The following is a 27,613-nucleotide window of genomic DNA, read 5'->3' as shown; positions in this document are numbered from 1 at the left end:
GAATCCATTCAATATTTTTACCTTTCTACATTTGATTTTGAGGTTTTTAATGCCCTGTTGTAGGGTCAATTTTTGTGCTGCTGACAAAAGGTATATTTCTTTCTGTTCCCTTTCAGTTTACTTCAAAGTTCTGTCATCTCTAACTTTTCTAATTTCAATTTACCCCCCCTTATTTCCTTCTTTATTTTTTGCTTGAATTTATCAACTTGTGAGAGGAAGCAGTTGAATCCCTGCCATGTGTATAGTTTTACTGTCTATTTTTTTCTGATAACTCACTTAATTTCATTTTTTTGGCAGGGAAATGGGGTTCAGTGACTTGCCCAAGGTCACACAGCTAGGTAATTATTTAGTGTCTGAGGTCAGACTTAAACTCAGTTCCTCCTGACTCCAGGGCTGCTGCTCTATCCACTGCACCACCTAGGTTGCCCCACTAAATTTCATTTTAAAGAATGTGGATTCTATACCATTTGATAGATATGTTTAGTAATGTTATTGCTTCATTGTCTTTGATTCCTTTTAGCAAGTGTAGTTTCTTTCCTTAGCTCTTTTAAATAGGTCTATTTTTGCTTTAACTTTGCCTGAGATCAAGATTGTTACTCCTGCTTTTTTTTGTAAATTCAACTTAAAAGATTCTGCTCCAACCCTTTACTTTTTTGGAGTTGCATCTCTTTTTTCAAGTGTGTTTCTTGTAAACAGCATATTGTAGGATTCTGTTTTTTTGATCCACACTGTTATCCTCTTCCATTTTATGGGAGAATTCATCCTATTCATATTCACTGTTATGATTAGTAACTGTATTTCTCTCCAACTTATTTTTCTTCCTTTTTGTTCTCTCTCCTTTCAACCTTTCTCTCTCCCTGGGTGTTTTGTTCTGTCATCTCCTTGATCTACCCTCCCTTTTATCATCCCTCCCTCTTATTCTCCTTCCTCCTATTTACCCTGTAAGGTAAGATAGATTTATATATTCAATTTATTGTGTATATTATATCCTCTTTTAAACAATGGTGATGAGAGTAAGGTTCAAGGGATGTCCATTGCCCACCCTCCCATCTTCTCCTTCACTGAAATAGGTAGTTCATACCTCTTCATATGTAATAACTTACCCCATTCTACCTCTCCCTTCCTTCTGCACACAGGGTTCTCTTCTTACTCATTCCTTTTTTAAAATTTTATTTATTTAAGGTAGTGGGGTTAAGTGAGTTGCCCAAAGTCACACAGCTGTGCAATTATTAAGTGTCTGAGGCAGGATTTGAACTCAGGTTCTCCTGACTCCAGGGCCACTGCTCTTTTCATCTTTCTCATTCCTCAATTATTTTATGTCATTCCCTCAAATTCATCTTATGCCATACCCTCTTTCTATTTATATTCTTTCCAATTATTCTATTAGTGATACAGTTTTTAAAAGTTACAATTATCATCTCATATAGGGATGTAAGCAGTAAAACTCTATTGAATATCTTATTTTTTTCTTCTGTTTATACATATTCATGTTTTTCTTGGATCCTGATATTAGAGATCAAACTTTTGGTTAACTCTGGTAGCTGGTCTTCTTTTTTATGAGAGTTTGTAATCCTTCTATTTCATTGAATGACCATTTTTTCCATTGCTGTTTTATATTTAATTTCATTGGATAAATGATTTTCTATTTGACTGCTTATCTAGTGTCTTTGCCTTCTAGAATATTATGTTCCATGACCTCTGATATTCTTGTGTTACAAATCCCAAGTCCTTTGTTATCCTTTTTGGGGTTCAGCAAAATTTAAATTGTTTCTTTCTGACCACTGCAGTATTTTTTTCCATTACACGATAGTTTTTATATTTGGCTGCAATGTTCCATGGCCTTTTTATTTTTATCTCTTTCCTGAGGTGATCAACGAATTCTTTCCATGTCTATTTTACCCTCTGATCATAGAATATAATTATATATTATATTATATAATTACATAACTATATATAATTATATAATTTCTTAAAACATGCTGTTCAAGTCTTCCTCTTGATTATGCTTTCAGGTAGTTCAATAATTTTGACATTTTCTCTCTCAGATCTATTTTCCAGGTCAGTTGTTTTTCTCATGTGGTAGTTTACATTTTCTTCTATTTTGTTCATTCTTTTGAAATTGTTTGGTAGATTCTTTTTTTTAGTTTTTTTTGCAAGGCAGTAGCATTAAGTGACTTGCCCAAGACCACACAGCTAGGTAATTATTAAGTGTCTGAGGGTGGATTTGAAATCAGATCCTCTTGACTCCAGTGCTCTATTCGCTGGGCCACTTAGCTGCTTCTGTATGATAGATTCTTGATGTCTCATAGAGTCATTAACTTCCAATGATCCAATTCTAACTTTCCAGGAATTGTTTTACTAAATTAGCTTTTGTGATTTCTATTTGGCTAACTGTACTTTTAAAGTTGTTTTCTTCAGTGGATTTTCATATTTAATCTTTTTAAACAGTTTTTTTTAGGTTTTTGCAAGTCGATGGGGTTAAGTGGCTTGCCCAAGGCCACACAGCTAGGTAATTATTATGTGTCTGAGGCCAGATTTGAACTCAGGTACTCCTGACTCCAGGGCTGGTGCTTTATCCACTGAGCCACCTAGCTGCCCCAGTTGTTTTCTTTTTGGTTATTCTTGACTCTTTTCTCATAATTCTCTTGCATCACTCTCATATCTTTTCCCAATTTTTCTTCTGCCTCTCTTATATGATTTTTAAGTTCTTTTTTTTGACTCTTCTATGAGTTCTTTCTGAACTTGAGACCACTTCCTGTTTTCCTTTGGAATTTTGCCTATAGGTATTTAGATGTCATTGTTTTTTCCAAGTTTGTGTCTTGTCCTTCCCTGACTATACAAATCTTAGGATCAGATTTTTGTTGTTATTGATAGTTTGCTCTTTTTTGGTGCTTTTCTTTTCTTTTAAATTTGAATTTTGCTCCTGGGGTAGAAGAGGTATTGCCTTAGGCTTCTTTTGTCAGGGGAAGTTTAGGGGGTGTTTCACTGATATTTCCTTAAGGTTTATGGCAGATCCTTGTGTCTGGTGCTATGGTGAACTGGTGGATTGTAGCAAGACTGGTTCTGCTGGGATCTGGTAGCTCACTTGGTGCTCAGGTGGAGTTCTAGTTCTGGCATCTGGCATGTATTGAGTCTAGTAGGGTATTTCTGCATTTGACAGGACTATATTGAAGTATGTGTCAGGGAGTCCAGTGCTGAAAGCTGTCTATTTGCTTAGGTACCCCTGCATTGATGTCCAGGGGCTACACTGAAGCCAGTTAAGGTCTAACTGCTGGAGGTCACCTGTTTGCTCAGGACTACACTGGAGCATATTGGTGGTTCTCAGTTGGCATTTGCCTCCTTCAGCTTACTGAAAGGCCCAGGTTCTCCCTTTTGATTTGCTGAAATGGGGTTTACTGCTGACTTGCTAGGAGCCTTCCTATTCTGACTGTGTTATCTCAGGTGAGATAGACTTTTCCTACAGATCTTCCAAGGTTTTTTTGATTCAAAAATTGTTTTATCTGATATTTTTTGTTAGTTCTGCTGTTCTAGGATTTGTTTGGGGGAGCTATTTTATAGTTATTTGTAGGTAAATATGGGGGTTATATTTTCTTATTCCTTACTCCGCCATTTTGGTTAACAGAAGTCATCAATCTAAAGATCACTTTAATTTAATAAGCACTTTAGTGACCACATTGTCCAGAGCTTTATGCTAGGTATACCATTGGTGATGATAAGTAGCATAAAGAATAAAATAAATAATTAAATATCAGTTTAAAACTGTATTACAGAAACTTGCAAAAAAAGAGATAAGAACCAAGAAAGAGTCCTCAGAGGAGGAGAATGTGGAATATTTCTGGTCATCTCTATTTTTAGGAAAAATTCAGTACTTGAAAACTCAAATTGAACCAAATGAGAAATAGAAAGCTTATATATCATCAACATAATGAAAGTTCACTCAGCATAATGTAAGATAGAATAACCATGTCAAGAGAAGTGATGGGCACTCTAGCTCCCATGAAAAACTGGGAAACATCAGGGCTAGATAGGTCATAGTTATTGGCTTTAATATCTTCAAGGGTATACTTATCCCTAGAAGGGCCCTATAGGACAATTTCCTCTCAGCTAACTCTTTCTTTTTTTCCCTTTTAATTTATTTATTGTTTTAATCATTTTGGGTAATATTTTGAATTTCATATTTTTTTGCCCTCCCTGCTTTCCTTGACAACAAGTAATCTGTTATAGTTTATATATATATATATATATATATATATATATATATATATATATATATATATATACCTATGTTAAATAAATTTCCATATTAGTCATGTTGTGAAAGATGAATCAGAACAAAAGATAACAAAAAAACTATAAGAGGATAGTGTATTTTGGCCTGTATTCAGACTCTAGGATTCTTTCTCTGGATATGGTTGATATTTTCCATCTTAAGTCCTTTAGAATTGCCTTTGATTATCGTACTGTTAAGTGCAACATATTTGACAATCATACAATAAATACCACTGTTAATGAGTATAATGTTCTTCTGGTTTTGTTCAATTCACTCAGTATCAGTTCATACAAGACTTTCTAGTCTACCCATTCATGATTTCTTACAGAACAATAGTATTCCATCATATTCACATGCTACAGTTTGTTTAGTTATTCCTAAATTATGGAGCACCCCCTCAATTTCCAATTCTTTGTCGCTACAAAGAGTTACTATAAATAATTTTGAACATGCTGATATTTTTCCATTTTTTATGATCTCTTTGAGATTTGGACCTAGCACTGGTATTGCTAGATCAAAGAGTATGCACAATTTTATTGTCCTTGATCATATAGACAATTCTTTGTTAATAAAAAATATCTTATAGAGATTACCAAAAGTGGCTCCTCAATATATTAGCTAATTTCTATATAAAGCATTGACAGATTTTATCATTATAAAACCCTACAGTAAAATATTAGATATTAAATAACATTTATATAGTGCTTAATATGCTGTGCTTTATGAATATTAACTCATTTGAACCTGACACCGACCTTGGGTGGTAGATGATATTATTAAACCCATTTTAAAAATGAGAAAACTGATTCAAAGGCTAAGGACATAGCTATTAAATACTTGAATTCAAATTTGAATTTAAATATTTTTGTCTTCAGGCCCAATGCTTTATCTACTGCCCTATCTAATTGCCTCAGAAGTAAAATGTAAATTAAAAATCCCAGTGTTATGATGAATAATATATTATCAATTTGGTAATCATTGAACAAGCTACCCTAAAGTACTATGACTCTATTCTTTATTGGTTATCACTGAACTGAGTTGCTTATTCATTGCTTATTCAGATTTTGGCAATATATGAAATAGACCCAAGTTAAATAAGATTGCTAGGGTATTTGATTTTCACATGGAAAATGGTTGTTTCTTTAAAGAAAACACCAGAAGCAAAATAATATAAAGAAAAATTGATATATAATATGGAACTTTATAAGAAATGAGTTTAAGCCCATTGTGATTCTTCTTAGGCTAAAATCCACATCATCTCCTTAGATCTTTTCAATTAAAGTTGGGATGAAGTCAGAACATCTTATTAATCAGTTTCAGAACACAGGTGGCAACAAGCTATGTATCCACATTAAAAAATACATTAAATGCTATTTATCTTATACATCTTCAACAATATCAAAATATCACATTGGTGAAGTATCATATTGGTCAGTATAAAATTCTTAAGGAAAGACAGAGACTTAAAGTCTCCAGTTTGAAACTGAGAGTCACATTAAGCAAAGTAGATAAAAGGCTATACCTACATGTTACTTAAGTGATATATTGAGTATAAAGTTAGTAAGTAGACAAGTATGAAATAACATGTATAAAGGATTATTTGAATCCCAAAATCAAAATTCAAAAGATAGAATATACACAATGATTCACATCTATGCCATATAAATATAAAAGATCAATTTTGGAAATATAAAGTGGGCCATACCAGATTTGGAAAACATTCTAGCAAAAACGGATACAATATCAACAAAACTAGGGCCCATAACACAAGGGCCAATAATAAAAAGGAAGAAGAGGAACTCTAGATTATCTTAGAGAATGTGATAAATGGGAAAAAATCTAACAGAAATTCTTCTTTTTTAAAGAACCAAGACATCTTTTATATAAGCAAAAGTAAATACTCTTTACTATTAGTAAATAGACAAATGCCATTGGATCTGTCAAATATAACAGAAACTGAATTATCTCTTTCTGGAATTATAAAGGCATTACAATCCAAGAATGGAATCAAAAGAGCCTCCATGGACCGCATGTCCATAAACTCAGAAAAAATATGTTGACCGTGTCCAACAAATGGCTGAATTGTGTGATATTTAAAAGTAGAAATGAAAACATTTATCAAATCAATTCAGGATTAAGTTATTACCAAATTATGGAAGGTAATACTTATCGATATAGATTGCAAAAAAATGGTAGAAACAATGTAGTAAATCATTAATACTTAACACAAGCTACTATTAAAAACAATTTAATTTTGGGAGCTATTATACTTCAGATGCCTTCTCCCTTTCACCCTGTGACTCTCTTCTTTTACTGACAAATTCTTTTTTTAGTTTTTGCAAGGCAATGGGGTTCAGTGGCTTGCCCAAGGCCACACAGATACGTAATTATTAAGTGTCTAAGGCCGGATTTGAACTCAGGTACTCCTGACTCCAAGGCCAGTGCTCTGTCCACTGTGCCACCTAGCCACCCTGACAAATTTTTTTTAAAGAAATTTAAGATTTTTGAAAAAAAATCATTTTAACTGGATAAACACTAATAGATACAAGTATTTCCATGTAAAAGAAACAGAAAAAGAGAGGATTGCATATGAAACCACAATTCTGTGTTGTGTAGAGTTTGGTTTTTTTAAAGAATGTATTACTTAGAACCCTTAGTTTCAAAGCTGTCCTGTTTGTCTGTCTCACTTAGGACTTCCTTATATTCTTTCCTGTGCATTTAAAATAAAAAATAAAAAGTCCAATAATTCTTCTTTTTGTCTTCTTTTTGGCATTACTATTACTAGTTAATTAAAAAAATGTGTTTTTGATTTATGAAATAATATAAACATTTCAATAAAGGTATAATAAAATGATTGCATATGAAATTGCAAATGTATTATGCACAACTTGCTTTACTTTTTAAATATATAATGAAGTTATTAAGTACCATGTTTCCCCATGCATAAGATGCTTCCATGTATATGACGCACCTTAATTTTAGGACAAAAAATTGAAAAAAAGTATTACATAAAGTTATCGAACTCAAGTTTTATTCATCATGAAATTCAATGACCTTCTGCTCATAGCTTTCAGGCATCTTTTGTGCAATTATGGTGCGTAGATGCATGCTTAGTCCATTCTGTTTTATGAACCTGAAGCTACAATTTTGTCCTCCTTTGAAATTAGTTACTTCTTTTTCATCAGCAATTCTTCTTGCCTCATGCTAAACCATCTTTGTGGTCACAGAAGTCCAATTGCCCTTTGCTCTTCGATTCCCTCTCAAAATCGGGCTATTTTGTTGTCTGGGATGTTCTCAGTAGGGTTTTTAACTCAGTTTCCATTCACTTTTGCAAAATGGATCACTTTGAATTTGAACTCAGCACTGTATGAAAATCTTCTCTGAGGCATTTCTGGGTAGAACATGGCAAAATGTATTCTAATATACTGGTAACAAATGGTAAACAATGGGCTTACAAAGACAAGCATGAAAAATCAGGAAATACAAGTAAAAATATCTACAACCACTATAAAAAGACACTCCCAGTTTTTAAACTCCAAATTTTTTGAAAAGAGGTACATCTTATACATAGGGAAATATGGTAAATTTATTTTTCCTGTCAGTCTACACATTCTATTTACCAGTTTTTTTTCTCTAGATGCAAATGGCATCTTCCTTAATAAGTTCTTTATTGTGAATCTGGGTATTTATAATGATAAAATTTTAACATTGCTGTTGTTTGAATCTTTGATATTTGTAATATTTTTATTCCATCATGGGAATCCTTGAAACTATTTGATTCTGATTGCTATAGTCTAAGATCATAAATTCTATCTTAGACTTGTTTTTTCTTTTAATTTGTTTGATACCAATCTGTGCTTGATTTGTAACTCTCATGAAAATCCAGCAGTATAAGGTAATTCCTAGAACTTTCTAAGAGCATTTATTTGTGGGAGACATAAAAACTAGGTATCTTCTGACAAATTAAGATAGATCTCTTTGTTAGCAAGCATGCTCCAAATAACAAATTATAGTTAATAAAAATCTTTTTTCCTAAGAAATTTTATTACTAAACATAATGCTGAGTGACTCAGTGAATTTGCTTCATTGCTTCATAGGTCCCTTAGACTTGTCAAATAGGGGTAAAACTAAAATATACTTTTCTTCTCTAATCCTCACAAGCTCAATTATCAAAGAAAAAACACAATTTCAATCTTTAAAAGACTTTTCCACTATTAAATTGTCCATGTTTTCAGAATTTGCTCAAATCTCTGCTCCACTAATTTTGTGCATTTTCAATTTTATCTTTTGGGAATTTTGGAATTAATATTTAAGTTAGAGATTAAGAGAGTTTATTGCTAAAGTAGGATATTGATATTCCTCTTAGAAGAGAGATATTAAAAAGACTTAGGTAGTGCAGTAGGTAGGATGCCAGGCCTAGATCAGCAATATCATCTTCCTGTGTTATAATTTGACCTCAGGCACTTATTTTATGATTAAGGGAAAGCCCCTTAACTTTAGCTCAGTTACTCATCTGTAAAAATGAACTGGGGAAGGAAATGGCAAACCATCCTAGTATTTTTTCTTAAAAAACCCCCAAATATGGTCATAAAGAATGAAAATCATTGAACAATAACAATTATTGAAATTAGTCCAGTTTACTTTTAGGTGGAGTCGATGAATGCTTCCCTAAATGAAATGAATTTTGCCTGACCAGGTGAGGTGCCAGATGTCTTTTCTACCTGATTTCCTAGCTAATCAGTTGTGGGTGAATTAAAAGCAGATAGTTACTAGTTGTTTTTAAGTCCTATTTAAACCATGATTTCCTGATATGAATTATCTATATGTTTTTCTATCCGTTGTAGACAAGGGAATGCTTCCTTTCCCTCTCTCATAATTTCTTCAGAGGATGACTGATTTAAGAGTAAGTGTTTTGGGTTTAAATGTGGAAAGAATCTCTGTTCCAATTTCTTTCCTTGAACTGAATTCTGTGACCTTCTTTCTCAGACAACTCCTGGCTCACCTACCTTCAGAACCTTGACTTTCCTGTGTATATGACTATATGAATTGAAAGTTAAAATTGAATACCAGGGGTTCTAACGTTTTTCAGTCCCAGAAAAATGTGTTCTAGCTTGGTTTATGTATTGCAGCTACACATTTACTCTAGGATATGCAGAGATTTATGACTGCACAGAATTCTCTGTCACATGGCAATCCTTCTAAATAGTGACCAGGGCAAGAGAGTTTGATTTAGAGAAAATAACTCTTTCAAGAAGTATACTTGAGTTCTGAGATGCTAAAATTTTGGTCAGTCAGTGGGATGAGGAAATTTCTTAAAGGTAAATGCCCAAATTTTGTAATTAAATAAACCCCATGATTAATAAAGACCCTTTAAGACAAAATTCTAACAATTCTATGTATTAAAATCAGTTTTATTGTATTCTCTATAGTTAACATCTACTAATATCAAGAAAAACAATACCAAGAACAGTTGGAGACTTGATTAAAAAAAATTTCAACTTGTCTGCTACCTGCATATTAAAAGCCCATGTAGTCTATGCAAAAGAGAATAATACTAAGTTGATTCCCACTTCCTTATGATTTGAACTTGAAATAATATTTGGAGGATTGATTACTTTGAATCAGTTTTCCTATATAATCATAGTATTGCTACCTTTTTATTCTTTAGAATATATTTATTTATTTTAGGAAATATTTCAAATGCTTTATGATGCTTTTATGTCCTTAAGTCTCCTGTGAGTAAAATGTAAAGAAAAATCATCTTGTTTAAAAAAAGTCATTTCAAAATTGTCATATGAATCACATTTTAAGTAATCCTCATTCTCAATTATGTGGATGTGGGGCAAGTAGTCATCCACAAAATTTGATAAAACCAAGGCTTTTTATTGATTCTAGCACTATTTGCTCTACCCTCTCCCACAAAAATATATTTTACTACTATAAATCAAAAAATAGCACAGCAAGAAGTTAGGAGGTAAGATTTAAAAATATTAAAGAAGATATCAATTTGCTTTAAATTCTTTCCCTGTGATCCAGGAGGATTGTTTTAGTTATGCTAATTATATGAGAATGCTTGAAAAGTGAAGCTTGATGCTCCTTCCATAAAGATCTTTTCCAAATTTCCAAATTGATTTTATTAAAATGCAAAAAAATGTTCTTTTGATTACATATATATTTAATAGAATTAAATATGTATGCTTATAATAGCTTATTATATTCTGGTTGAATTAATTTCCTTGTAAGAAAATAGAGACTATTATAGTTACATTTCAAGGAATTTATTACTAGATTTAGCATTATTTGCTTATCAGTGGTCATAGAAGCAGTTGTTATATAGGAGAGATCAAAGAGGAAATCAGCATGAGTTTGGGGGGGAAAGAAGGACAAAAAGAGATTCTTATAAAGGGGATTGAAGCTTGGACTTCTACTACATGGGTTATTAGTGCAAAGATCTATTAGTCTTTCTATATTACTACTTGGTCAGCCTATTTATCTGATTGTTAATTGATGATAGTGTTTTTGAGTAAAACCTTTCTTTACTTAGGGAACTAGAGGAACAATGCCACTCCAATCACATGTGCTATTTGAATTCATGATGGTCCATCAATAGAAATACTTTCCAGGAGGCTGCTGAATGGTCCTGTGTCAAGTTCTTACCACAAATACTGCAGTCAAGTGCCAAGACTTCCCTACTTCAATCCATGATTCACATTGTCAGAAGACACCCGTTCCAAAGTACATTGAACAACCACCATCTGCTTCATCTGAATCATCTCTATCGATTGGCAGCAAGCCTAGTACTAGACAGCAGGAAAACATTAAGTTCAGTGGTGAGTAAGGTACCCACTGGTAAATAGGATTTACACCAAAGACCTAAAGTGGACTAACAAACTTTGCCAAATCTTCATAATGCCCTAGACTATCTGTTATGCAGCCAATGAACCTCAGTGTTGGACTTAGACAAAGACTGCTAATAGATTTTGGGCAGAGGACAATCAGTAGAAGATTGCTTTCTTCTGCCCAGATGACTTAGAATCCATGTCCCAAAGAATCTCAGAGACACCTGCCGCTTTTTAAATGACTGATGAAAAATATAGTTAGAGACATGAAGTATCTGGAAATGCTAGTGCACATTGATGACTAAAGTGTCTTTGGAATGATACTAGATAGACATGAGGAGAAACTGATGAAAGATGTTGGAGGTTTTTCATTTGGGGTCTGTCTATAAGTAGCATTTATTGAAGATATGTTACTATCAGGTACTGTGCTAATCATTGAAGGCACAAGGAAGGACAAAAACAGAGCAGAACAAAGAAGCAAGAAAAATTTCAAACCAGTCCTTGCTTTCAAGGAGCTCACAATCTCACAATTTAATGGGGGGGGGTCATCATTTTAACAACAATATCCAAATAAGTAAGACTTTTTATCAATAGCTAAATATATGTAAATATAGACATCTCTCTCTCTCTCTCTCTCTCTCTCTCTCTCTCTCTCTCTCTCTCTCTCTCTCTCTCTCTCTCTAAATTGGGAATAGTCTTTAGAGAGTTATCATTAAATGTGCACCAATATCCCAGTGCAATATATCTTACCCAGGCATTGACCCATATAAGAAACCATATAAACACTCCTGAATTGGTCATGTTCACAGAATCTTAAAGATTGAGGGACTAGGATTTTGCAGTAATAATAAAAAATTTGTTAAGAATGATGCTTCTTACTAAAAGGGAAGGATTAGATTCCTTGAGAGAGAGGTTCCTTTACATTTTAAGAGCAGCTCAGATATGAATCCTGGGTCTAATTTTTTAAGGGTTTTTTTTTTTTTTTGCAAGGCAATGGGGTTAAGTGAATTGCCAAAGGCCACACAGGTCGGTAATTATTAAGTGTATGAGGCCTTATTTGAATTCAGGTCCTGCTGACTCCAGGGCCATTGCTCTATCCACTGCACCACCTAGCCAACCCCCATTTTTTAAAAATAACTTTTCATGGGAATATACTTTTAGATCTGAAACAGTCCTTTGGTAGGTCATGTATTCTAATCTTTTATATAATTTTGGTAAGTGGTAAAATCAAGTTCAATAGAGGTTAAGTGTCTTGTCCATTCCTATAATAAATATCAGAGGTGGAATTTGAACACAATGCTCTGACTCTAAAAGTGGTAAAAATTCTGTCTTGCACTTTGCTTTAGATATTACAGTCATTGTCTAGATATAATTCCATACCTCTTTGCCCAGGAATTTAGGCTTTCATTGTAACAAAGGAAAAACTGGTAAGCAAAAGCAGTTGACACAGAGACCATGTTTGACAATGTTTATGATATTTTATCCCAGGAGTTCTCATTTCTCTGTTAAGAGGACAGATATATATATACTTCATGATATCTTCTTCAGAACAATTATTGACTTTTTAATTATTTGGGATTTCAATTCCTTTTAGTGGTTGTTTGATTTATATTGTGCTTGTGCATACTTTCCTTTTGGTTCTAATCATTTACTTCTGTATCAGTACATATGAATCTTCTTTGTTTCTCTGAATTCCTATTATTTATCATTTCATATTGTGCAATAATTCATCCTTACATTAATATACTACAGTTTTTCAGGAATTTACCAATCAAATTGTCAATTCTTATTGAGAACCCTTGAAGACTACCTCTTTCAATGCTTTGTGAAAGGCTAAGTCTCCTGGTTGAGCTAAGGTGTCTGATTTATATCCATGAAATATATCCTGCAATTAGACTTAAAAATGTACCATATTATTTCTAGATCTTTACCTGCACAAAAGTATTGTTATGAATATTTTGACACACACTGGAACTCAGAGCTTTATGTATAATGGAACAACTTTGGGAGTAGTTGGATCATTGGATCAAAGAATATGAATAGTTATATTGTTTTTCTTACATAATCCCAAATGACTATATAGAATGATTGGTTTGGTTCACATCTCCACCAATAGTGCACCTGCCTTCCCAGATTCCTTCCAACATGGTCTATTTCAATTTTGGGACATCTTTGCCAATTTGCAGAGTAGATGATAAAAGCTCAGAGCTGTTACATTTTGAAATTCTAAGTGATCTGGAACATATCATGGGGCTCAGATGTGAGTCTTTTCTGTGTTAACTAGTTTATAACAAACAACTAAAAGCTATTTTATGTTTTGAACCTTGTGAGACTGAATGTTTGTCAGGGGGTCTAGGGACAATCCTTTGAGAAGGGGCAGATATTTATATTTTCAGGTAAACTGAGTGGGGTCAGTGATTTAAAGAAGTGAGAACTTCCCCCAAAACACCTGGGCCTTTATGTTAGAAAAAACATTCTGATATGAATGTAGTTTGATTTCTAAGCAAATAATCATATTGATCACTGCCATTAAATTGGCTGGGTTAGGTTTTAGGCTGAATGACACTGTGGTATGGTGGAAAGGGAGCTAGATCTGAGATCAACCAACCTGGATTTTAATTCTGACTCTCTTACTGAATACTTGTGTGACCTAGGGAAGTTATTTAATATTTATTTTTCTCAGTTTCCTTATAAACAAAATAAGAGGAACAGATCTGAAGATCGCCAAGGTCCTTTCCAGCTCAGATTCTATACTCAAAAAGACTAGGTCAATTAGATTGTAAATACTTGTTCCACTGAATTATAGTCATTTATTTAACTGCAAGATCGATTTGAAATTTTGACAAATATTAGCTTAATAAACACTTGAATAATCTAATTTTATTCTTAACAAATACTTTAGACACTAATGTATCAAAGCAAATGTTTATATTTCTTTTATCCTAACATAACAATATGAGTTTTTTTCCTGACATAACAATATGAGAATAACAAAAAGAGATAAAGAATGCTAAGGTGGCATGTAAGTTGGAATTAAGGGACAGCATTGAGTAATATAATGAGCACTGTACTTATAGTCAGGAGAGACCTGGATTTGAATCTCACCTTTGTCATTTACTAACTTTATGACCTTGGATAAATTATTGAGCTTCAGGGACAGCTAAGTGGTGCAGTGAATAGAGCACCAGCCCTGGAGTCAGGAGGACCTGAGTTCAAATCTGACCTCAGAAACTTAACAATTACCTAGCTGTGGGAGCTTGGGCAAGTCACTTAACCCCATTGCCTTGCAACCCCCCCCCCCCAAATTATTGAGCCTCAGAATATGGGGATAACAATCTTTGTACTATGTTCTATATAGGGATCTAAGAATAAAGCCATATATATTAATAATTAATAATATATTATTAATATTATTAACACTACTATACCTGAGTTCAAGTCTAGCTTCTGACACATACTAGCCATGTGACCTTGAGCAAGTCATTTAAGCTGTGTCTCAGTTTCCTCTATTGTAAAATGGGGGAAATAATAGCACCTAATTCTCTGGATTATAGAATGAAATCGAATACTTAATACAAGCCTGGCACAGAACCAACACAATAAATGTTTATTTCCTTTCTTTCTTGAGTCATATTGGATTGGAGTGAGTTTAGTTACCACATAGTTGCAATAGAGTAACCTCTATATAAGAGGTCTTCTCAGAAAGTCAAATCAGAAAATATATTATTTATATATCACATATAGAACAATGCAATTACATAACCACATATATAATTATATCTTTGCATGTATAGAAAAACACAAATAATACATATACACATCATGTATAAATATACATACTTAGATGCATTTATATATATGTATATCTATTCTGAATAAAAGTAAGTATTTTGGGGGAAAATTATAAAGGACAGACTTTTGTTTGTATTGATTTATTTTTGTTATATAAAATTTATATCACTACAAGGAAGAAATGATAATTGAACTTTTATAATCCAAATGACATTGTATGCAACTTGTATGCATGAATGGAAATACTCAGTTTAAGGATAGGTTTTGGTCTTAAGGGAAGATAACATAACTTCCTAACTATTCTTCTGCAGTTATTCTAAATGTAGCACAAAGTATTTTAACAACAGTATTTTAACAACAGTAAATGTAAGCCATCCTTTTAAAAATTGCTTTTTATCAAATTAGTTACTTTGAAAAGAATCATTAGCAAATTACTAACCAATTGCCTGGTACTAACCAACTGATTAATTGCAAAGGAATTGTTATTTTTTCTCAAATTGAATAGTTCTACATGCAAGATAGCTTCTGGGGAAGATCCTTTAATTAGGGAAATCTAGTAACCGAGGATGGAGAATGAGTGGTAAGTAACATAGTTCAGCTATTCATATTTGTGCTACATACACCTTATGATTTCATGACACTTCCTAGCTGCATTTTTCTGGTATAAACACTCTCTGTTCTTGTAAATTATAATTGAAATAACTTGTAATACCTCATATTTCTATCTCTGAGTTCTGGCAAACATTTGTTTTAAATCTCCCTTTTCTTTTTCCCCTATCTCTTGGCATTATCCTGGTCAGCCCCCATTCCAGATGTAGCCCAAATGTCTGTGTTTAACAGGGAGGCAAGTTAAATGTTCCTCATATTTATGAAAAGAGCATCAGTCTCTAATCAGGGAGGGGAAAGGAATCAGAAAGTGCATATAGAATTGTCTTGGAATGGGGTGGGTAGGAGACTGTTCAGTTACATAGCATCTATCCCAATACTTCTCTTGGCCAGATCTGCCTAGTCAGCCTTTTTTTTCTAGAGGCCTGATACTGACCCTTTCAGTGGCTGCCTCCACTCACATTTCTGCTCTTTTTGCATTTTCTCATGACTTCTCCAATTCTATGTCTTCTACACAGCTTATTACTTGGATTTTAGCTCCCTTCTAGGTCTCTTGAACTGACCTTCTCTTGATTGATTCTATTGTCTTTTTTAGAGTTACCCTAGGGCATGGTCAGTCACTGGTTGCCATTGATCCCTTTCTAATTCAATCAAGAGATTTGTTCCAACTTCTTAGCAGGATCATTGCACATGGCTTTATTTTTACATTTAATTTAACTCCTCCTTATAAGTTCCTTACACTCTATGGTTAGGTGCTTGGCTTCATAGGTCAATTCCCTCATATAAATCTGATTTAGCTGCGTTAAAATACTTTGATATTTTCATCTTGTAAATGTTATATCACTAATGCATTTGTTACTCAGTGAACTTCTTACCTTGTATGTCATATACCCATTTTCCACAACAGAACAAAAACCACAACTTCAATTTAAAATAACATATAATACTATATTGTTATTTTAACCTACAGAATAGTTTAAGTCCTTCATTGCTATTTCTTATTGAATGATACACATTTTTAAGACTAGTCTTAAAGTAATTGCATGTTGACATGGATCACATACTTTCTAGAAATTCTTTTATTTTGGTAATCATTATAAAGATTTTGTTTTAGGTTTTTGCAAGGCAAATAGGGTTAAGTGGCTTGCCCAATGCCACACAGTTAGGTAATTATTAAGTGTCTGAGACTGGATTTGAACCCAGGTACTCCTGACTCCAGGGCCGGTGCTTTATCCACTGTACCACCAAGCTGCCCCGCCCCCCCCATTATAAAGATTTTTGAGTAGTGTAATCCCACCTAACATTTTCATGTGTTGGTTTTATTTTTTTTTTATAGCTAATGGCTGAGTTAGAATATGAAATAAAAGTGTAATGGGGGCTCTGGAGATCATAGTTAATGCTTAGAGAAATGTGGTTTTTAGATATTGTGGAGGCAGTTTTTGGATAGGCATTCATTCCCTCTCTCCCTAATTCCCTCTCCTCTAAAAAAAATGGGAGCTCTTAGATCTGTTTTTTCCCCTTCCATTAGGCAATCTTAGAGAAATTCTTCTCTATGGGAGTCACCTCTATTCCATCCCCTTCTATTCATATATGAAGTCAAGACTTTACTCTCATATCATTGGTGTGCTTAGAGCAGGGGTGGAGAATAGCTGGGCTTTATAGGCCTGATGTTGCCAGGGTAACTACAAGTACGCCTCAAAATTGAATAAATCTAGTACCTTCTAAGGGATGAATTCATTAAATTTTGATCAAATATAGTCAGAAAATAATGCTATAAATATCCAAATGGACTTTGTCAGGAAAAAAACGATTCCCTATCCTAGGCTTAGAGAATGAAAGTTGAAGAACAAGAATAAGATAACAATCAGTCTGGAATCTTACCTGCAGATCCTACATTTCTGTCTACTGCATCAAGTTACAACTTTGAGCTCATTTCACCTAGTGGTGCAAAGGAAAATTCAGTCTTCCTTTTGCGAAATTTATGAGAAATTATAAATAAAATCAGAACTATAGTATCCTCTCACACATATGTAGTTTATCATTCTCCAAATAGAAAATAATTTGTTTACCGGGACAAGATTTAGTTCTTTGACCTAATTTTTATTTCTATGTAATTCAGCTAGACACTGGCATCTTCCATTATTCCCTATCTCACTAATAGACAGATATGCAATATAAAATGTTCATGTTAAATTGTAAGTTCCTCAAAAATAGAGATTATTTCATTCTTTGTATTTATTTCCACAGGTCTATCACAGTGCTTTATTTTTAGGATGTACTTAAAATTGCTTTGTTGTTTGATCAAGAAAAAATACTTTTAAGTCTTGAATTAAACTAGATGTTGCAATAGGTTTAAAGAACAGAAAAATCGAGAATAAAATGCCTCTCCTCTTTTTTCAGGTGGAGATAAAATCAGAGTGAGAAGCAGAAGTTGCAGCACTTTACTGGTTTTTCCAGTCCTTTGGAGAGCAATTCAGTTTCTCTCATTCAAGCTTATTTCTTCATGCTCAGAAGTTCAGCCAAAGGACCTAAGCCTGCTGTGATGAAAGTCTACTTACTTCAAATTATCTTTGATTTCTTCCTTTTCCCTCTACCTTTCTTGATCCTTTCTAGCTCTTCTCTCTCCTTCTCTGTCACTGAGTAATTCAAAATTTCCTAAACCACTGGAATTCTGGTATTTAGGTTCAGGATTCTGATAGAACTAGTCTCCTCCTGAGTTGGGCAGGGAATTCTGTCCCTCAAGACTATGGCTATCAAAGTTCATGTAGCTGAAAACTCTCTGAATTTCAGGGAATTAATCTTAATATGAGACACAGAAACAAAACGAATGCCAACTATTTTAGCTAATAGTCTAAGAGGGATAATCCCTTGTGTTTTCCATCCAGAAGGGAACAAGGTGGGAATCAATAGTCAGTTAAATGGAAAATGGGTGATTTAATGGCACAACAAAGGGGAAACAGAGTTATGTTTATTTCTTCAATATCACCTCTTTTCCTTTTTTCTGATCAGCTTCCCAATAGTATCTGAATAATCTTCTCAATCCTTGACCCACATTGGTCTAGTTGAACTGCTTGCCTTCTTTTCCCTCTTGCTAGACAAGATCTACCCTAACTCTCTCTCTATTTCTCAGTGTCTTTCTCCAACCAATCTTGCAGGTACTTGGGCTTTTTTATAAGGCTCAGTTTCTGCTTAACATTGCCTTGATAACACTAAAAGAATGGGGTGGAAGGTGTGAGTGGAGTCTATACTTGTAATTCAAAGGACTCTTGAGAAGGTTGGGGGCTTTCCCCAGAATATTAAATGATACGAAAAGCTTATCTTTGATAAGTTATTCATTATATTAAAATGTAGGCGACTAGGTGGTGAAATGGCACATAGTAGGTTCTTGACAAATTTTTATTGACTAGTTAGTAAGAGTGCCATTGATTTTGATATGAAGTGGTCTTCACTGACCCATTTTCTCCTCTGTTCTACTCTAGTTTTTCAAATGAAGCAATAGAACTAAAGATATGAAAAAATAACCTAAGGTAACATATGGAAAAGGGAGAACTAGTAAATAACCTGATACCTTTGACTCTAAATCTAGTTCTCCTTACCCTCTCCATTACCCAGTGTTATATAAAAAGGTAGGATTTAAGGTGTTCTCAGGGAAAACTGGTACCTCTGTTGTGAGGGCTGCTGAGCCTTTTTCAGGTCTGCTTCCACCTTTGGTGTCCACCTGAGCTACATAACTCTCATTTGTGGCTCCAAGAAGCTGTTTCATGCATAGTGGCCACACTTTGGCAAACCATTTTGAGAGATGGACTAAACCATGTTGAAAGTAAAATGGCTGTTAAGTTAGTGGGGTTTCTATCCTAGGTATGTAAAGACTTCCTCTGGTGGAATGACTGCATGACAGTATGCCATAATGGCAGCTGAAGCAGGCACTGTGTAGTACTCTGAGCTGGCTAGACATCAAAGATGACAAGGTCATCCACTGCATCTCAAGCCACCAACAGTTTTCTTGACTGTATCTTTTGTGACTGGATGAGTCTGGAAGAGAGAATGTGGCCAACAATATCATGAAAATATGCCTCACTTAAATCCAATGTAAGCATGAATCTTAAGATTCTACCTATACCATTTTGCCATTTTTTTACTATCTCAAAGACCTGTGGCAACAGGCAAGTGTTAAAGCAGCAGGTGTGGATCCAATGGAACCTGTAGTCACAACCATACACACAGGTGATCTAGGCCATAGGATTATCTTTTTACTGGGAACTGGGAGCAGTAGTGGGATTTGGCAGCCTCTCTGGGTGTCTGAACAGCCTTTTTAAGGACTGTACTGCTTGCCTCCTACTGGGAGGAAGGGGTTAGTAAACAGCCCTAAAAATTTTCTGCTTATCCAACCCTGATCTGATTACTGCAGTAGTTGGGAATTCCACTCTGATCAAATACACCAAAAATGTACAATATTTTCTGTAAAAATGATTCAATTTACCATTGGTACATGGAATATGCATACACTCATAGATAATGCAAAGTCCAGTAGACCTAAAAGATAAACAGCTCTTGTTGAGAGGGAACTCAGCAGATATCATATCCAAATATCAGCACTGAGTGAAACAAGGCTGGCAAATGAAGGGGCATTCACTGAAGTCAAAGCAGGCTACATGTGTTTTCTGAAGTGGCCATAGTGAAAAGGAGTACCATGAAATTTATGTAGGCTTTTCAATCAAAGCTAAATTTATTCAGTAAGTTTTTTGCTTACCAAAAGGAATGAATGACAAATTCATGACAAAGTGATTGCCTCTTTCAGGAAAATGCCACATCACCATCATCACTGATGATGAACCCTAATGAGGTCAAAGAGAACAAACTTATAATTCTAAGTGTCTTTATTGCTAGAGTGGTCTCAAACTACCAGACATGACAGGGAGTCCTTGGGAGGAATGGAATTGGAAACGACAACGGTCATTTTTACTACTAAAGACTTGTACATCTCATGATCCTCTTTTCATCAAAACTGTCTTCCACTTACCCAAATGCAATAAAACTTCATGGATGCCCTAAGAGTATACCCCAAGGATACCCTAAGGGTAAATATTAGCACTTAATAGACTATATGATTGTAATGAGAAAAGATAGACAGGATATGAAAGTGATGAAGTCAATGAGTGGCACAAAGTGCTGATCATAGACTTATCCTCTCCAAGCTAAATATATGCTTTCAAAAGAAATATTAGCCCTAAGGCAAAATTTCTACCAGAAGAATTAATATCAAGAGATTAGAGAACTTTTCTGAGTGAAAACAGTTTGCTGCTAATTTGGAGAGAAAATTGAGCATCTGGCAAAAGTGGATCTGAAAAAAAAGTGGGCTGCTTTCAGAGACTTGTTGTACAACACTGCATTTGTTCATCTGAATCAAAACCCTCACAAACATCAAGACTAGTATGATGATGGGGGCATAATGGATAGAGTCATGAGGACGTCACTTCAAATTCTGCCTCAGACATATACTTGATATGTAATAGTAGGGAAAGTCACTTAATGCCAATTGCCTCACCAAAAAAGTTTTTTTTTTAAAAAAAAAGACTAGTTTGATAAAAATGATGGGGAAATATGGAAATTACTAAATGAAAAATGAGAATTTCAGCACATTTACCAGCAGGATAGAGCATCCTTCTCTATGAAAGCAGCAATTGATTCCATCAAAAGTGAAGTTCAAAAAAAAAAGTGAAGTTCAAGGAACCATGATACTGGATTCTCGTATCAGTAAGAAGACAGATGAAATTCAGTTTTATGCTAATAATAGCAATCTAAAGTGCTTTTATGATGCCCTAAAGGCTATTTTTTGGTTTAAAGACCTATGGTGCAACTCATCTTTGTAGTGCTCATGGAATCACATTGATTAGAGATAAGGATATGTTTTCTGAACTGAATTGTCTCCACAGACCATCATCAATCAATAGCTGAAGCCATTGACTGATGCTTTACCTCAGGTTAAGTCAATTCCTCCCTAGATGAAGCTCCAACTGCAAAAGAGGTTTTGAGTGTCTTTAGGCTCCTTTCATGTGATAAAGTACATGATATTGATTTTATTTTAGCTGAGATTTACAAGGTAGGGGTCCATTGCTCATTCAAAAAAAGACTGCAATTTTCCAGGTTATATGGCAAGAAGAGGTTATCTCCATGGAATTCAAAGATGCCTCCATTTTTCCATTTCTATAAAGGTAAAGGGATTAGATTATCTTATGACATTCATAGGGATATTTCTCTCTTAGTCATTGCCAGTAAGATTATTCGTCTTTAATAGACTGATCCTTCAATTGGATTATGGTCACCTCACTGAGAACCAGGGTGACTTTGGAAAGCGTCAAAGACCAGTCAGTATGGTGTTTGCTACCTGAAAATTCCAGGAATAGAACAGAGGTCTGTACACAACACTTGCAGATCTCACCAAAGTCTTTGATACCATCAGTCATGAGGGTTTATGGAAAAATTTGTCAAATTTTGGTTGTCTGAAGAAGGTTATCAGTACTAAACATCAATTTGCCCAGATTCTGGATGGGGATGAAGCTCTCATACTTTTTCTGTTCACCAATGAAGTGATAAAAGACTGTTACAATTACCAGTGGAGTGATACAAGTATAACAAAGGTTCCCATGCTATTTAGTATGATATTTTAGTCATGTTATTAAACACCTTCATTGAGGATGAGGATGGCATCAAGGTCAGTTACTGCACTCATGGTAAATTCTTCAACTCGAAAAGGCTACAAGCCAAGACCATTGTAGAGGGAGTGTTAGTGCGTGATTTTCTGTTTGGAGATGATTGTGCACTCAGTGCAGCCTATGAAGCTGAAATATGGATCAATTCTCTACTGTGTTTTGGCCTTACACTTAATACCAAATTTTGGCCTTACAGTTAATACCAAAAAACCCAAAACAAAACAAAACACAGGAAGCCCATCAACCAGTATCATATGTGGAATCATAGTATAGCCAGTGGAGAAGTTATGAATGCTGTGAATAAATTCACTTGCCTTGGCAGTATAGACATTGATAATGAGGTTGACACAAGCATTGCCAGGACTATCTCTGTTTGGAAGGTCCAAAGGAAAGTGTGGGAGAGAAGAGAAGAATTATTAGACATGTTAAAAAACTGAAGGTCTACAGAGTTAATGGGCCATTGCTGTATGTCTCTGAAACCTAAACAATTTACCAGTGCCATGTCAGGAAACTGAATTGCTTCCACTTGAATTAGGAAGATTGTAAATAAGATACCAGGTTCTTTTGTGAATTAAACTGCCAAACATTCAGATTCTACTACATGTAGTGCAATTCTGATAGATTAGACAAGTGTATCACTTACATAGTAGTCACAAAAAAGTGATACCAGGACCCTCTCAAGGTTTCTCTTAAGAACGTTAGAAATTGATTGTGTTGAATGGTGACACTGGTGTGCCCTCAGTAAGGAGAATGCTGTTCTTTATGAGCAAAGCAGAACTGAAAAAACTCAAAAGAAGTGACAGAAACACAAATTCAGAAAATTCATCCTAAATGATAACACGCATTATTTGTTTCCCACCTGTGGGAGAGCATTCTGATTTCTTACTGATGTCTGAATAACCACAGTCAGACACATTGTAACTTGACTCTAACATAGTGATGTCATTTTGGTCCTCTTTGAGAATGAAGGACAGCAAGCAACCAACATAAAAAGGTAAATTAAAAAAGAATTAGTGGACCTTCACCCTGACACTATTCCATTGCTACAGAACTATTACAAATCATTGTAGCATGCAGGAAGTCAAATGGAAAAAAGCATTAAGGCACTCTAAGCAATTTTGTATCACAGTATCCCTTGACATACAAACATGAGAGGTCACATCTCTCAGTCACAGAAAACCTTTAATGATAGATAAACTTTTATTTAAGGAATTTTTTAATTTTTTACAGAAATAAAGAAGTTACCAAACCCAAATGTCCCTGTCTTTTTTGTGCATGAAACATGAAATGATTGAAAAAATAAAAGTTGAGCTTCGAGCATATCCATTTTTTAAAGCAATACATGACTATTACCCAATAAATCAAGACCAGTAGCATTTCTCACCTTTGGCACTGAATCTTGAAAACCTGGGAAGTCAGATTTTTATTTATTGAAGCAATTAATCAAATGAGACCAATTTATTAAAAGAAAACAGTTAACCAAGATACAAAATTAGGCAAATCAGAATTGGAGGAAAGATTAGAGACTTGGGAGGGAGAAGAATGATAGGTACAATTTGCTGAAATTAGAATAAAAGTTGTCCCAGTTCCCTCAAATGTCTATAAATAGTCAAAGGAAGATTGAATGATCAGTTTTGAGATAAGACATATGGATTGCTTGAGATACATAATTGTGAGAAAATTCCTTGCATCAGTTTTAGGATTTGACTGGATTTCTGGTCAGTATAACAATCCCTTAGTTAAGGTTCTCTAAGTAGCAAGTATAGGTTGTCCAATTTTCCAGTCAGGTAAGGGTATGTTCAAATAATGCAACAAAGTCCTACCATGATTTACACAACTGAACAAAGTTCCTAACATGACAGAACTTGGACTAGATTCATAAGTAGGAACTCAGTCAATTCCAGAATTCAGTTCCAAGATGGAATCGATGTGGTTCACTCCAATTTCCTCAATACCCTCAGTTTTCAATTCTGATTTTTGAGCTTTAAAGCATAAGACCTTAAAGATACATATTTTCTCTTAATATCTCTATAGTACTGACCATGCTGTTACTCAACTCAGTAAAACCACAAATAATTGCATAACCCTATGCAATCAGTTGTTAATTGTAGGAATTATTAAATAATCCCTAATATGCCAGTAGTATGACTACAATATGCATAAATACTAGTAACTGTTTTACAGCATATTTAAAGTTTGCAAAGTTTTATATACAGTAATTAATTTGTACCTAACAGGTGAAGTAAATGATGTTATTATCCACATTTTACAGATAAAGAAATAGAGGCTAAAATAAAGGTTAAATAACATGTCCAGGATCACTCAGCAAGCAATCCTAAGTCAGGATTTGAATCTAATTCTTATTGACTCTAAATTTAGTCCTCTATGCATTAATACCCCCCAAATCTCAAAGCACTTTGAAAATTATTATTTTCAATTTTTTTCCTTATTCCTGAATTGCATATTGCAGATAGAGAAAAGTGACATAGAAAGATTGTGTCACTGAGTTAAGGTACTGAATTTATGGTCCTTAATAAAGCACTCTATTTTCATTTCAAGTATTGGGCAGACATATATTGAATAGGATTTTTTTGAGCTTAAGCATATTTTCCTTGTTTGAGTGTATGGATTATAAATTTTCAGAAATGCTTTCCCCTCCAAAAGTAATTTAAATATAAGATTATTGTTTAATATAGAATAATATATTGTTGTGAATTAATGTTTATACAAAAATAAGGACCCAAAAGTCTCATTAATGTCTCTCAGTGTGGCATGGAAATGAACCAGGGTTCTCAAAGCCTTTCTAAAAGGTTTACAAGCTCTGGAATGCCCTACCATGCCAGAAATGATTCAAGTATGAGATTAGCTATGGAGTGTGAGTCTATCATCCAAGCATCATCAGCCTTTCCAAGTTCTGAGTGGCTCATTACTAAAAGATTGGGTATTAGGAAATGAATGTTTTAGGCCACAACAAATAATTAAATAATCTACTAAGGCTTGGAGGGAGCGAAATTTACATTAATGGAGACAGTAGTCTTTCAAATAAAACCTTAGATCCCAGAACTTTAAAAGTATAGGATATGAAAAGTCCTTAAAGAAGCAAACTAGAATTTTTCCTCTTCCTACAATCTTCTCTAATAAATTACTATAATAAATATTAATATTAATAAATCAATCTAGATACCTTTCATTTAATACCAAAAGGACTAAATGAAAATGTATGGCATTACATGATTACAAACAGGTTATAAGAGAAGCTGTCTATGGATCAATAGAGTATTAGAGTAAATTTGACTCAATGCTTACTATCTTGAATTTTTAAAAGTTGTATTGTCTTTCTTCTCTTTTTTATTTGGCTTTGACTTTTCTCTTGCACCATAGTTAATATGAAACGATGTTTAGCATGATTATACATGTATATATTGCTTTCTGTCAGGGGAGGAGAGGGAAGGTGAAAATGTGATATTCTAAACCTTGCAAAAAATGATTGTTGAAAACTGTCATTGCGTGAAGTTGAAAAAACAGATAAAATATTTAACAAAAAATTAACTCACTTAAACTTTAGGGATTAATCTTCTTGCATTACTTCTAAGTATCCAAAAATAAATAATGTAAAAAAGAGAATAAAAGCAAAATCTAAACTGTGAATCCCCTTAAAGTTTATGAGTTTGAGGAAATAGGAAGCATTTTTGGAAGAGCGATGGACACATTTTTTTTTATTAAAGAAAAACACTTCCTGCTTTTCCTTCCTCATTACTTTACTCTCTAGTGCAGCATACATAGTACTCTCAATTCTTTGTCATGTTTCTCCAATTAAGTACAGTATTTTTGTATAAGTTTATGATTTTCATGTTCTCTGAAGAATATTTGACTTTTCTTTGGAAAATACATTTGGAGGCAACTTTGTAACTTAGATAACTTGAAAATATTAAAAGCAGAATAATGCATTGCTGTCTTTGCTGGATATCAAACAATCACTAAAATTATATTAATTGTACTTCACTGTTTAGTGGATTAAATACTGAAGGCATATAACAGATTATGGAATTTCCTTTCAATATTGGTAAACTTTAATTTTGAATTAAGTATTATTAAATATGAAGATAATACTTTATGTTATACTGTATAGAGGTTTAGGAATTTTTGGATTCAAGCCTTGCCTCTACATCATAAGGACCTTTACCTACCCTTCTGAATGTCAACAGTTGGCCAAATCCCAATAATCCAAGATCTAAACACCAAAAGGAGCCCAGAGATGCTTATAGGGACACAATCCCACTTCAGTTCATTAACATTCACTCAGATCTTGATGGACATATAGGCCCAAATGCAACAGACTCTTCCTTTTTTCCTCCCCTTCCTCCAATGTTGAATTTTAATCAGAACTTGGACAGTTCCTATGAGCTTGATGCTCATCCTTCCTTTCACCCCTACTACAAATAAACCAGAGCTCTGTAGGTCTCTGATTATGAGCCCTTTCCCAACAATCCTTGGTCAGATACATGATCAATCACATAAGATATTTGAATGGTTGTCATCAAATAAAATCTTTCCAATAAATTCCAATAAATCTTGACTTTGCAATCTACCTATTAAGGTTCTTCTATCCATCAAGTATCCCCTCGAGACTTTTCAACTTTAATTGAACCTTCAAAACTTTTAGGCTTTGCCAATTGATTTTATCACTGTGACATAAGAACCAGTGACCATTTCAATTCATTCTGCAGCTAAACCTTTTATGAAATAAATGAATGATTAAGCATTCACTATATATCAGACACTGTGCTAAGTGCTGAGGATAAATATATAAGACAATCCCTGCCTTCAATAAGCTTCCATTCTAATGGGGGGGAAGAAAACTCATATAGGAGAGCCATAAATTTAAATAAAACATATTTTTAATAATGAAATTCTTGATAACTTGGGAAATAATGTTTAATTTTCAGATCTGTATTACAATTGTAAAACCAAATATATTACTGAACTGTAAATCTAAAAGCTCTGAATTTGAATACCAATAATTGATCACATATAAATTTACAAATGAATAGTTATGCTGTCCTGATGCTTAGTATCAAATTCTATATTTCAAGTTAAGCATGTCCATAGAGTTTTGTTGAAGACCCAGACAATCTAAAGACAGAACTGAGGTAATAAGGTCTCTTTATAAAAGCAATCTATGTTCAATAATAAAATTATAAAATCTCACAGATGTAATGGAATTGTACATATTATCCCATTCCTTCAAAAGAAGATAACTACTGCAAGTTCTCATATCTAGTAACCTTAAGTTTAAATAAATGTTTTTTGAGCAAAGGCCCTCAAAATGATTTCTATCAGACCTTCTTAATTTCTGGCAGCATTCCTGACTTTGTTTTCTCCTACATATCATCTGG

General features: G+C 33.9%; 1 protein-coding gene across 1 annotated transcript in view; it reads left to right on the top strand.

Moving 5' to 3' along the window:
• Positions 1-27,613, top strand: part of LOC141499800 (uncharacterized) — a 446,129-nt gene that overhangs the window by 241,748 nt on the left and 176,768 nt on the right. The gene's annotated exons all lie outside the window — the stretch shown is intronic.

This window comes from Macrotis lagotis, chromosome X, assembly GCF_037893015.1.
Source record: "Macrotis lagotis isolate mMagLag1 chromosome X, bilby.v1.9.chrom.fasta, whole genome shotgun sequence".
In the NCBI taxonomy this organism is placed as follows: domain Eukaryota; kingdom Metazoa; phylum Chordata; class Mammalia; order Peramelemorphia; family Peramelidae; genus Macrotis; species Macrotis lagotis.
The sequence above is the reverse complement of the archived record's forward strand: the minus strand, read 5'-3'. Positions and strand labels throughout refer to the sequence as shown.